At 42.9% G+C, this 13,504-nt stretch overlaps 1 long non-coding RNA gene across 2 annotated transcripts; it reads left to right on the top strand.

Annotated features, from left to right (window-relative positions):
• The first annotated feature begins 6,943 nt into the window (after window positions 1–6,943).
• Window positions 6,944–9,066, top strand: LOC121635625. 2 transcript variants are annotated; one of them, XR_006009483.1, is made up of 6 exons: window positions 6,944–7,367; window positions 7,495–7,572; window positions 7,645–7,699; window positions 7,812–8,044; window positions 8,183–8,391; window positions 8,609–9,066. It is a non-coding gene; the product is annotated as an uncharacterized LOC121635625 (long non-coding RNA). The 2 variants fall into 2 exon arrangements; XR_006009482.1 differs by lacking the exon at window positions 6,944–7,367 and having other exon boundaries at window positions 7,384–7,572.
• The last annotated feature ends 4,438 nt before the right edge of the window (window positions 9,067–13,504 follow it).

Below are 13,504 nucleotides of genomic sequence, written 5' to 3'. Positions count from 1 at the left end.
CAGAAACAAAATGAGATAACAACAGCACTCATTCAACAACGACGTTTAGCAGCACTGCCGCTACGAGAGATCCCCTTGTTCAACGGAGACCCTCTTCAGTTTATAACGTTCATCAGAGCATTTGAACAAGGAGTGGAAGAAAAGGCAAGTAAAGCTGATTGCTTGTATTATCTGGAGCAGTTTACCCGAGGTCAGCCAAGAGAGCTTGTGCGTAGCTGCCTACATATGACACCTGAGTATGGCTACGCAAAAGCAAAGCAACTCCTGCAGGAAAACTTCGGCAGTAAATACAGAATTTCTGTGGCATATATGGAGAAAGGGTTGTCTTGGCCTGAAATAAAAACAGAGGACGTCAACAGCTTGCAAGCTTATGCTCTTTTTCTACGGAGTTGCTGCAATGTAATGGAAGAATTAGAGTATATGCAAGAGTTGGACATGCCAAGTAATATGAGGACCATTATGTCTAAACTGCCATACAAGCTCAGAGAAAGATGGAGAACCACTGCATATGACATCATGGAGGAAACGGGACGCAGAGCTCTGTTTAAGGATCTGGTTAAGTTAATTGAGAGACATGTCAGGATCTTGTCAGATCCATTATATGGAGATATTAAACCTCTCTCATTTGGAACAAGTGGACACAGAAATACTACTAAGCCAAGGTCTTATTCAGAAAACGGAATTAAAGGAAAGAGTTTCGCCATGACCGTTGCATCTGTGGAACCAGAAACTATAAACAGACAGAGGTCTGCCTTGCTATCACTGGTTTGTGCATTTTGTGCGCTGAAACACTCATTGGAACAGTGTCACCAATTTAAAGGACTGAAACATAGAGACAAACTGAAAGTTCTGAAAGACAAAGGACTGTGCTTCGGCTGTTTATGTAATGGGCATATTAGTCAGAGCTGTGAGAAACGTCTGACCTGTAGGAGTTGTGGTCAGAAACATCCCTCCGTCCTTCATATCAATCAGAAACCTTCAGTCAATCTCAACACAGAAGATGCTAAGGAGTCAGGGGCATTTGTACCAACTTTAACCCCTAAGACGTGTGGCCATACAGGGGCCGGAAGAGATCAATGTTTGCTATCCATTTTACCAGTCCAAGTCAAGGCGTCTAAAGGAGACACGGTGGTGCAAACTTATGCATTTTTGGATCCCGGCAGCTCTGCCACGTTTTGTACAGAGTACCTAATGAGAAGGCTTAATCTTTCAGGAAGAAAAACTCAGTTCCTTTTGCACACTATGGGCCAGGAAAGCATGGTGCCAGCATATGCGGTTTCAGGATTGGAAGTGTCCGCAATTGATGACAACTTCTTTTATGAGCTCCCAGAAATCCTCACACAGAAGAAAATGCCAGTAAGTGTTGACAACATTGTGACCAAAGGAGATTTGGATAAATGGCCATATTTAGCTAATGTTAAAGTTCCCAATATAGAGGCTACAGTTGATCTGTTGATTGGAAGCAACGCACATAAGATGCTGGAGCCTTGGGAGGTTATCAACAGCTGTGGAGACGGTCCATTTGCTATAAGAACAGCACTTGGATGGGTCGTTAATGGTCCTCTGCAGGGAGACGGCAGTTCAAAATCTGGATGCTGTAAGGCTACAGTTAACAGGATTTCCGTGTGCAGGCTGGAGAAAATGTTGAGCGATCAATACAATAATGATTTTCCCGAAAAACCTACTGAAGAAAAGGGGCTATCAAGAGAGGATATGAAGTTTATGGAAACTGTTGAAGGATCTGCAGTGCATAAGGACAGCCGTTACACTCTAAAACTGCCCTTTAAAAAGGATGACGTGTTCCTTCCTAATAACTTCTCTGTAGCAAAGCAAAGGTTGCTTAGTTTGAAAAGGAAATTTCTGAATGATAAACACTTCTTTGAAGAGTACAGTGCATGCCTTAATGAATTGATCAGTAAAGGTTATGCGGAGGAAGTACCTACCCCGCAGCAGGTTGGCGGCAGTAGCGGGGTGTGGTATATTCCTCACCATGGCATCTACCATCCAAAGAAGAAAACCTTAAGAGTGGTGTTTGATTGCGCAGCTACATTTAAGGGAACATCATTGAACCAGAATCTCTTGCAAGGCCCTAACCTTAACAGTACATTGCTTGGAGTCCTCCTAAGATTTCGACGTGAACCTGTGGCAGTCATGGGGGATATCCAAGCAATGTTTCATCAAGTTAAAGTCCCAGAAGAAGATAGAGACTTTTTGAGATTCTTGTGGTGGCCAAACGGAAATTTGACCAAGGATGTGGTTGAGTTCCGCATGACTGTTCATTTGTTTGGTGCCGTGTCTTCTCCAAGCTGTGCCATCTATGCTCTGAGAAGAACGGCCGATGACAATATGGCAGACTTTTCATCAGAAGTAATCCAAACAGTGAAGGAAAACTTTTATGTGGATGACTGTTTGAAAAGTGTGGCATCTGTGGAGGAAGCCATCCAAATGATAAAGAACTTAACTGCTCTTTGTGAAAGAGGAGGATTTACTCTCACAAAGTGGATCAGTAACAACCGTTCTGTATTGCAATCCTTGCCTGAAGAGCACAGAGCTCAAGATCTGAAAAGCTTCAATTTGGACAGAGACCAGCTTCCGGTTGAGCGAGCTCTTGGCCTACAATGGTGTATCGAGACAGATACCTTCCAATTCAAAATGAAGGCTCATCAAAGGTCACATACCAGACGTGGAATGTTATCTGTGTCAAGTTCAGTATACGATCCATTCGGCTTTATTGCACCCGTCCTATTACCAGCCAAGATCTTGTTGCAAGAACTTTGTAGGAGGAAATTTGGATGGGACGATATTGTGCCACAAGACATCTTGAAGCCATGGATTAGTTGGTTGGAAGAGCTGAACACTCTGTCTGAGTTTAAAATTGAGAGGTGCATTAAACCAAAAGGTTTTGGAGACATTGTGCATGCCTAACTTCATCACTTTTCAGATGCTAGTGAATCAGGATATGGAGCAGTTACTTACCTAAGGATGCAAAACAGGAAAGGCCACACTCATGTTGCATTCTTGGTTGGCAAGGCCAGAGTAACTCCCCTAAAAACGATTACCATCCCTCGTTTAGAACTGACTGCGGCTGTTTTGGCGGCTCGAGTTGATCTGATGCTGAAGGAGGAGCTGCGGATCCCACTGCAGGAGTCTATCTTTTGGATAGACAGCACATCTGTACTTAAGTACATAAAGAATGAGGACAAGCGCTTCCATGTATTTGTGGCAAATCGAATATCTACTATAAGAGGAGCAACTAACCTTTCTCAGTGGCGATACATCAGTTCTAAGGAAAATCCAGCAGACGAAGCATCACGAGGTGTAAAGGCGGCAGGCTTCAATAACCGTTGCAGGTGGATAGCTGGTCCAAAGTTTCTGTATGAGACAGAGGAGGAGTGGCCAGCTAACATAATGGATACCCCGATGGAACCAGATGACCTGGAGGTCAAAAAGGAAGTTGTGGTGAATGCAGTCACTATGGAGAGCTCACAGGATGCTACAAATCGTCTCATCTCCTTCTTTTCAGATTGGAGGAAACTGAAAGTATCAGTGGCTTGGTTTCTCAAAGTAAAAGGCACACTTCTGAGCAAGATTCGGCAGAAAGGAGATCCAGAGGCTTCTATTACATCCAAGCAGAACATTGGCTTAACCAGAATACAAGCTTTGTCAACAGAGGATATGAGTGATGCTGAGGTTGCCATTGTTCAATACTGTCAGAAGAAAAGATTTGGCAATGAGATTGTGGATTTGTCCTGTGGGAAAGGTGTGAGCAGACAAAGTGTTCTCTTTAAGCTTGACCCTTGTCTAGAGGATGGGCTTCTAAGAGTTGGAGGACGACTTGCTAAAGGCTCTCTACCAGAGGAAACCAAACATCCATTGATTTTATCTAAGGATCAATACATCAGCACTCTTATTTTAAAGGACATTCACCAAAGGCTTGGCCATAGTGGTCGTAACCACATGTTGTCCACACTGAGGAGGAAATACTGGATTACAGGCGCCAGTTCAGCTGTGAGACGGATTGTGAGTGAATGTTGTATCTGTAAAAGAAATAATGCCCGGATGATGGTGCAGAAGATGGCTGACTTGCCAAAGGAAAGGATTCTTCCTGACCATCCCCCATTTACCAACGTGGGCGTTGACTACTTTGGGCCAATAGAGGTGCGAAGAGGAAGAAGTACAGTCAAGCGCTATGGCGTGATATTCACCTGCTTATCAAGTCGAGCAGTTCATTTGGAAGTGGCTAACTCCTTGGATACGGATGCTTGCATCAATGCATTACGTAGATTCATCTGCAGAAGAGGTCAAGTCTCTCATATCCAGTCAGATAATGGTACCAACTTCGTGGGAGCAGACCGTGAACTTAGAGAAGCACTTTCATCCTTGAATCATACACGGATCGAAGGAATGCTACAACAAAAAGGTATCAAATGGAGCTTTAATCCTCCAGCAGGATCACATTTTGGTGGCATATGGGAGCGATTAATCCGCATGGTGCGAAGAATCCTTAACGCGGTTCTTCGGCAGCAAAAACTAGATGATGATGGATTCCATACAGTTATCTGTGAAGCGGAAGCCATTTTAAATGATCGGCCCATCACCAAACTGTCAGACGATCCAAGAGACCTTGAACCACTTACGCCAAATCACATCTTGCTTTTAAAAGGAAAGCCATCTTTGCCGCCAGGATTGTTTGAAGAGCATGACATGTACATCAGGAAAAGATGGAAGCAGGTCCAGTACATCTCAAACCTCTTCTGGAAAAGATGGATACGGGAATACCTACCTTTACTGCAAGAAAGGCAGAAGTGGAACCAAGTGAGAAACAATCTCAAACCTGGAGACATTGTAATCATCATGGATCCCTCCGCCCCACGTGGCTCTTGGCCACTAGGAAGAGTTTTGGAGGTCTTCCCTGATAAGAAAGGACTAGTACGTTCAGTTCGTCTGCAGACAAAGACGAACATCATTGAAAGACCCGTGACTAAACTTTGTCTTTTGCACGACCCCATTGATATGTAAATTATTTATGATTAAGTACCTGAATGTTTTGGTTATAATCAATGTATAGAATTCTAATACTCGTGGCTCTTTATTTGTTGTTTTGGAATTGTTATGTCTACTAGCCATTACAATTAGGGGCCGGTGTGTAGGAGCCACTATGCAAATAGAAAGATGTTTGTCCACAGGGTGGCAGTGTTTACAATGTGTATCATCTTCATAAGGGGAACGCACCTGTGAGTAATTGAGGTTGTCGGTGAGAAGGTGAACGCACACAGTTTTGACCGTATGTATGCGCGAATGGGTTTGAGTACTTGTAAAGAAAATAAGAACAATGTGGTAAGAATAAATATAATTCAAACGGCATATGGAACGGGATTTTTCTTGTAGTATGAAGACACATACGTAGCAACGGCGCGTCAATACAGGTGCCCGACACGGCAACACTCCAGGGGCTTTAAGTAAGTCTTAGCCTCTATAGATACTTTTAAGGGGTTAATTAAGTGTGTACCGGCTGGAAAACAACAGAGCCTCAAACCGTTTTTTTTTTTTTTTTAACTGTCGGTGTTGCCGCTCCGTGTTCAGCGTCTACTGACGTTTCCTACGAGTAATTTCTGAGGTTTAAGTGATTAAACGTCCTGTGTTGTTGCTATGGGAAATTCTTGTAGACTAGGTAGGCTGTCCCATTTCACGAACGTTAAGCAGACTTCGAAGTGTGTAGACTACGGAGGACACTCTGTAGCCTACGTAGTCTGCGCACTTCGAAGTGTGCAGACCCTGAATTGGGACACAGCTCATGTTCAGATGATTTAAGGAGTTCCTTAACAGAGTTTTACCAGCTGATGCCACCACAAGAAGGATTGGGGCAGACCACCTTAACCTTCCACAACTTATAGAGCATCCAGACGAGTAGTGGATGGGTGAAAACACGGTCTGGTGAAGGCTCCTGGTGGTAGAGACTCGGCTGAGGTGGGTAGTACCACAGCTTCAGGTTGTCCTGGAGCTCCAGTTTTCCCTTTACCCCCGATCTTAAACAAGGCTTCTGATATCCACCCATGGTCTTCAGGTGGAAGCCCTCTGTCCACAAACAGGGCAGCTGAGTGAGGGGTGACCCAGTAGGGGTTACAGGGTGGATAGATGGGGGCAACAGGTTGGGTGGAGGAGGGAGGGTGGGAGTGGGTGGAGGAGGGGCTGCCTCTGGGGTTTTGAAGCCCTGGGCCCTTCATTCTGGCCACCCTGGATGGCTGGTGTCTTGCGGGGTCTGCAGCTGCCGATCTTGGCCCACCGGGGCCTGTACCCTGTGACCCCGGGGGGCTCTGGCTGGGGCTTTGCTCTGCCACCCTTGGGGTGGGTCCAGGGTAGTCTTTGTGGTCGGGTGGCTTGGGTTTGTGCTCCAGGATTACCAACGATCACCCCGATCTCTAGGCCGCCCTAGTTTGCCTCTAGTCTCCGTGGAGACGTGATCGCGTTTGCAGGATCACACTCATCTCTGATCGCTCCTCATTCCTCATCCTCTTCATGCTGACAGTCACTGAGTTGTCCAGTGGGTTTATACACTAAGAAATACTTTTGTTTAGGATTTTTTTATTATTATTTATGTGTGTGTCTTTGGTACTTTGGTTGTTGATGTGATACATCTTGTTGCTGTCTGGGTTATTTTTTTTAGGAACTCCTGATGATTGTCAGCTTAGTTTACTTGTAAAAGCTGTAAGAAATTCTTTGTTGTATTTCTGTACAGGTGTAGCAGCAGAAGGAAGGCTCCTTCTTCGCCTCTGGTTCCTGCAACAAGAGGGGGACACTCTCCTCCGCCTTTAACTCCAGGGCCTGTCTTTGGGTGGATCCTTCTGGACTATCCAGCTCCTGTGGTCACGGCCTCCTGGCTGCCCTCCAGAGAGCTGTTTCCTGTCTGCGCCACCTCCCAGCCTGACTAAACTAAATATTTTGATATGTAGGTGTTGACAAACATGCAGTTATTGTGGTATTTATGTATTTATTTATCAATTTTACTGGTAATTTAAGTTTGATTCACTAAGTATTCTATGAAAATGTTACCACCACTTCCTTTCTCCTCAGCGGAGCTGCTTTCAAAGTGATTTTCCAAACACATGAAGTTTCTGGACAAAGTATCAGACCGGTATCGTATCGGTATCACCGATACTGGCTTGTATTTTACTTGGTATCGGATCAGAAAGAAAGCGAGTGGCATCGTACATCACTACTCCAGTACTCCTGCTGGCAGCACGCGGTGTGACGGAAACCTACGAGCCTGCGTGCTCTAGTCTGGAGCTGCTCTTAAAGGGCCAGCGTCACTAAAATACCCCACACAGTTATCACAATACCAGCTTTACAAGCAGAACGAATGTGAACAGGTAAACAGTTTAAAACATAATAAGCTCTGTTTCACAATGACACATGTTTAATATTAGTTCTCTTGGCTACAGATAAATATATTTAGTTCAGTAAACGGCCTCTCATTACACAGTTCTTACCTTTCAGTTTACCAAACCAAGACTTGGTGGTTCACATGTTGCAGCTGCAGAGCCGAATGTCGCCATGGCCAGGAAAGTGTCTCAGGTAAACTGCAATCACACGTCAACTGTTTAAAAGTGGGTTGTTAATACAAGTTACTTAGACTCTGTTTTACAGAAACAAGTCATGGAAGGTGGGAGATTACTGGTTCTCCGGTCAGCACTGCATCTCAGTGAGTGATGACCTTTTCAGCCAGAGCATCTGTAGTTCTACACTTCATTCTCTGTCCAGCATTAAAGTCTTTTCCTACAGATTTAAACATCCGATGATAAAACTTTGTTCAGGCTCTAGACCCCCAAACTCCCTTGGTGTTCCTCTGTTTGATCAGGAGAGGATGGAGCACATCTGGCGGGTCCAGAAGAAGCATGTGAAGAGCATCCAAGATCCACCAGGTGTTGCTCTCTACACTAAAACTGGGAGCTGACCAAGGGAGGTGTGTGTCTGCCGGTGTTTAGGTGAACCAGAGGCTCAACTTCCTTGGAGTCTTTTCATCTGCAGCTAAACCGCTTCATAGCAGGTTTGTGTTGAGAGAACTGAAACCAGAACGTGTGTGTTATTGTTGACGTGTGGGTGTGTGTGTGATGTGGTTCATGTGTTGTGTACGCCAATAATGTTTCAGTTTGATATTTCATGTTACGTTTCAATGTACTTCTAGGGAGCAGTGCCAACAGCCTGAATGTTCAGGTTTACCTGTTGGAAGGGCTACACAGGTGGAACCAGGACCAGGTGTTGCTGCCATGGCAACTGAGAAGTCTCCTTTGTGCTGCTACTCTGGTGATTTGCTGCATTCTGTCAACCAAACCTACAAGAAGCTGTTTGGCAGAAAGGTGGCGCCAGAGTTCTGTCCGTCCTCATGTTACACAGGTCAGAATTACATCAGTGTTACCAGGACAAAGGAAAAGCATGAGGCTGCATCTCTCTGAAAACTCTTGTGTTGTACTGTATACCTGTGAAACTGTGTTGCTTAGTGAAAACAATATTTAGCCTTTTGTTACTGTGTATGTATTTCATGATCCTTCCAGCCGACTGGTTTTTACTCATTCCAGTCTGCATGGTGTTTATTTATTTGGTCTTGTCTCAGGCGAACTCGTAGGAGTTCAGTATCTGTTCCAGCAGACTGGTCAGGAACTGCAGGACATGAACCCTGACTCAGAGGAGACCGCCCGGTTGGTTGAGGAGCACGATGTGGTGCTTGATGAGGAAGATGAGGGCTTTTCTGACCTCACAGACGAGCCACAGTGCTGGATATGGAGGTTCAGCCTGCTCCCAGCACCTCCTCCACGCTGGCCTCTGGCATATCTGAGGCTGGAGATTCCTCACATGAAACTGTGCTCAGTAACAGTTATTTGCTGCTGTTTTCTACATACTGTATGTTCACGCATTTTATTGAAACTAAAGGTTTTAAAAAGTAATTTTCTGTTTTCTGCTTAATAACATTGGCAGGCTGTTGATGAGCAGAATGTGGCTGGATACCAGCATGTGGAGGAGAAAGATCCTAAATAGAATTTAGGGAACTTACTCGTCAATAATTGTAAATAGTTCTGATTGTTCGAGTGTTTATTGTAAATATTGGTCTTTTTTAAATGGTTCTTGTATTATTCATTTTCTGTGTAAAAGCAACATTTCTCATTGTGAAGAGCGACATTAAACACACAATATTAGTGAATAATTGTAAATAGTTTAATTATTGTTTAACAGCGGTTATTGAAAAACATGTTTGTCGTTGTTCTTAATGACATTGAACATTAAACAGTGAGTGTGAAATGATTATTGTGGTGATTATGATGAAAGTATGTAAATTACTGGTAAGAAAGAATCACATTGTGACATTAAACTAAATGAAATCTTGTTTTTCTCTGATGAGGAATAATCTAGTGAATATATTCATATAAAATAATAATATTTAAATAAACTTTTCCTCCACCCAACCTCCCATCTCTCCTGGGTAGGCTGGGTGGTGTTTCATCTCCAGCTCGGGTCCTCTACCAGAGTCCTGGGAGCTTGAGGGTCCTACGCAGTATCTTAGCTCTTAGCTGCTCTTCTGGATGGAGATGTCTGATGGTTCTCCAGGTTTCTGGTGGAGCCGCTTCTCCAGTGTGGAGGACACGGCCCCCAGTGATCCCATGACCACTGTTACTACTGGTGCCTTCACCTTCCAGGCTTTCTCCAGCTCTATCTTGGGTTCTTGGTATTTCTCGTGTTTCTTTTTCCTGATATTTACCTGGGGTCCTGCCTGGTGTGGTAGATCTGGGTCTCGATTGTCCTGGTACTCAAGTCTTGCTCCTGTGCTGCCATGATTAGCGCCTCTGTGCTGTCCTTCAGTCCAGCCCTCTCTAGCCGTTGGTTGGACTTGTTCCACCACTTTGGCTGTCTGTCGGTGGTACATCCCATGCAGGGGTGTTGTTTGTTTTGTGGAAGCAGGTGATGTGGAAAAATAGTTTCAGGTAAGAAGAAGAGCTCTGGACGCCATCTTGATGTATAAACAAAGAATGATTTTATTACAAGAAGTGACATCTTAAACAGATCTGCAGAGTCTGTGAGGTCTCTGGCCAATCTTGAGAATCCCAAAACCACATGTGTGAGGCACCTTATATACCTTTCAAACAAAGACATTCCTTAAGTTCTGAGTTGACCAATCCTGTGGAAACACATATGTTTACATAGATGGTGTTTGTGTTGAAGTCCAGTCTCTAAGACAGAGAAGCTCATATGGTAAGAACCTGAGTGTGTCTTACATCAGCCTGTCTATACATGGAGTCTAAAATTAACTACTCTTAGCAAATTGCAGTCTGCTTAAGCTGCAACCCAGTATATCCCAATCTATGTCATTTTAATTCATTCTAATTATAAAATGTTGATAATAAGACACTTCAGGGACTCGTCCTCCCATGATGGTTCCTCCATTTCATTCTCCTCCAGGTTCTATTGTCTGAGACATTCACTCAGTGCTTCATCCCTTGGGTCCATCTTCCTGATGTGTTCATGGAGCTTGTTTCTTCTTGGATAGCGGCCCTGATGCTCACTAGTCCTCATCCTCCCTCTTTGTGCTTAGCGTAGAGTCTCTGGACACTGGATGTGGGTGGAAGCCTCCACGCATGGTGAACAACTTCCGTGTTTTAACATCTGTGGTCTGAACTTCCTCCTTTGGCAGCTTATTATCCCAGCAGGGTGTCTTGTTCTTGCCATCGAGTTGACTTCTAAGCACGTTGCAGGTATTACAACATGTACTATATAAATATATATATTCATTCGTTATCTGTAGCACTTTGTCCATTACGGGGAAGCTGGAGCCTAACCCAGCATTTAACAGGTAAGAGACAGGTACACCCTGGACAGGTCACCAGTCCATCACAGGCCCAACACAGAAAGAGACAAACAATCATTCACACACACACTGATTCCTAGCGAGAATTTAGAGACCAATTAACCTAACATGCATGTCTTTGGACGGTGGGAGGAAGCCAGAGTACCAGAAGAGAACCCATGTGTACACGGGAGAACATGCAAACTCCACACAGAAAGGCCACTTCCCTTCAGGTTCAAACCTATATTTTTGAGTTCTTGTTTTTATTTAGTCTAGTGTTTAATGTTTCCTTTACTTTGTGTTTGAGCTGCTGTAACAGTGAAATTTCCCCACCGTGGGATCAATAAAGGATCTTATCTTATATATATAGTTGTGTTTGTGGTTTTTAAGCTAAGGCTGCACCACGTTGCTAAAATGAGCACACTTAGCTTACAGAGAAACAACATGCACCAGAAGCTCAACAAAAAAATCCTTTTCAAAAGGTTATTAGCTAAACCATGTTTTTTATTTTTTATTTTGTTTTACAAGAGCTTGTACTTTGATTACTGAGGTGTAGTTTGTGTTTGTGTGAAGTTCTCTCTCATGCTGCTATGCCCTGTGTATTTGTGTAGTGAAATTTTAAGTTGTTAATTTAATTGTTCATCGGTGTAACTTGGAGGCTTTTTCAGTGTTAAATTAAATTCCCTGTTTCACTCACAAATATTTATGTTTTTATCTCTGTCCTCCAGGTTTAAATCTCCACATTAGTCTAGTTCTCTGTGCAGGGTGGGGATTTCAACAAGATAATAAGCGCAAATAAATGTCACTTTTATGTCCAAGACGTTACAGACATTAAAGACAATAAAGATAATAATGTATAATGTGTTCATATAAAATAAATATTATTAAATAATAAAATTATTTGAATGGTTATTTTTAAACTGAACATGTAACAATTAAATTTATTTTATATTAATATTCTTAATTTATATTCTTTTATTAATATATATATATATATACAATCATGTCATTCTTCTGTACACTGAGTTTTAGTAGCCTAAAAATCGATTTAACATGAACATTGTGTGTGTATATTCATTGCATGTGTTTATTTTCATATGAAAGTCCATGGTTGTAGCTCTGCTCTAGAATCTTTGGTTATAATTATTCTTAATTACGCATTGAGCAAGTTATGGTTGTTTATAAAGTGCATGCACCATTAAAACAATGTGATCAGTGAGACAGCTGACTGTGGCAAGATGGCCGCCACTGCAGACGTTCAACTCACTTTATTAAAATCAACTAAAGCTAATCAATAATCAATACAGTCATTAGTGTCTGATAATACCTTCTGGAATCACTGTGAGGAGTTCCTGAATCATTCTGGTTAATAAAGAAACTAAATGTGTGGAGAAAAATGCAGATTTGAAACTGCAGCAGCTCTTCAGCTGCTCCTCTGATGAAGATGATGATGAAGACACAAAGAGAGTCATCTGAAAGATTTCAAACTACGAAAAACAACAGTCGTGACTTCTTAAAAACTTTCTGAAGCCTCTAACTTTCTGTCAGAAGGAATTTCAGCAGAAAATGCTGAAGGCAAACTTCTCCCAACATCAGAAGCTCCACGATCAGCGGCAGCTGGAGAACAGACGAGCCAAAGTGGAGAACGGGGTCAGCTCCGTCCATGCTGCTGCATTCACGGAGCAACGAGAACACGGGATTTCAGGGTTACTGGTAGGAATCACGCATGATAAACACATCCTCTGTTTAATCATTGTTGATATTATAAATAAATAAGTTACGTATGTTCTGTGTCTCTCGTCTTGCTTCAGTAATGTCGCCATGTTTTAGATTTTTATATCTTGAGTTTTCCCCCGAACTTGATGGGATATTAAGGTCGAATCCCAAATGGAACACTTGAGCACTCCTGCACTCACGGGCGCGCTCCCGCGAGGGGCTCGAGGGTTCAGTGGTATTCCAATTGGAATTGTGTGAGTGATCAAGGGATGATGGCGGACATTTTTGAGCCCTTTCTGCCCCCTTTCCATAAGTCAGCATCGATGCCAACTTTCGCTAAGGAATTACCCATAAATCACTGCGATGTCACGTGAAACACGGAGTTTACCGAGAGAAGCCGACGTGTGAAACATGTTCTTCAGTATTGTGGCGCTGGGTCGTTATATTTTTCGCCGTTTAATTTCCCCACGGCGGCGTTTACAGGAGCTTCCTGACCTCTACTATATATACTATATATATATATAGTGTGTATATATATATATATATATATATATATATATATATATATATATATATAGTGTGTATATATATATATATATATATATATATATATGTGTGTGTATATATATATATATGTGTATATATATATATATATATATATATATATATATATATGTGTGTATATATATATATATATATATATATATATATATGTGTGTATGGCGTCTCTCTCCTTGCAGTGCAGGTCTCAAAGTGCTGTCCCAATCCTATTTAAAGCATTTCGAGCCCTTGTGGCCTGTCACCCTCGACTCCTCACGCAGGTGATGTCATTTAGTCATCAGGGGCTCAGGGCGAGTGCTCAAGTTTTCGGTTTGGGATTGGGGGTAAGTTGAGTTCTCATGTGTCGTGTGTACGTGAATGCAGCATAGTGTCTTAACAGCTGCGCATGCGCCACGG

Source organism: Melanotaenia boesemani, chromosome 24 (genome assembly GCF_017639745.1).
Source record: "Melanotaenia boesemani isolate fMelBoe1 chromosome 24, fMelBoe1.pri, whole genome shotgun sequence".
Taxonomy (NCBI): domain Eukaryota; kingdom Metazoa; phylum Chordata; class Actinopteri; order Atheriniformes; family Melanotaeniidae; genus Melanotaenia; species Melanotaenia boesemani.
The sequence above is the reverse complement of the archived record's forward strand: the minus strand, read 5'-3'. Positions and strand labels throughout refer to the sequence as shown.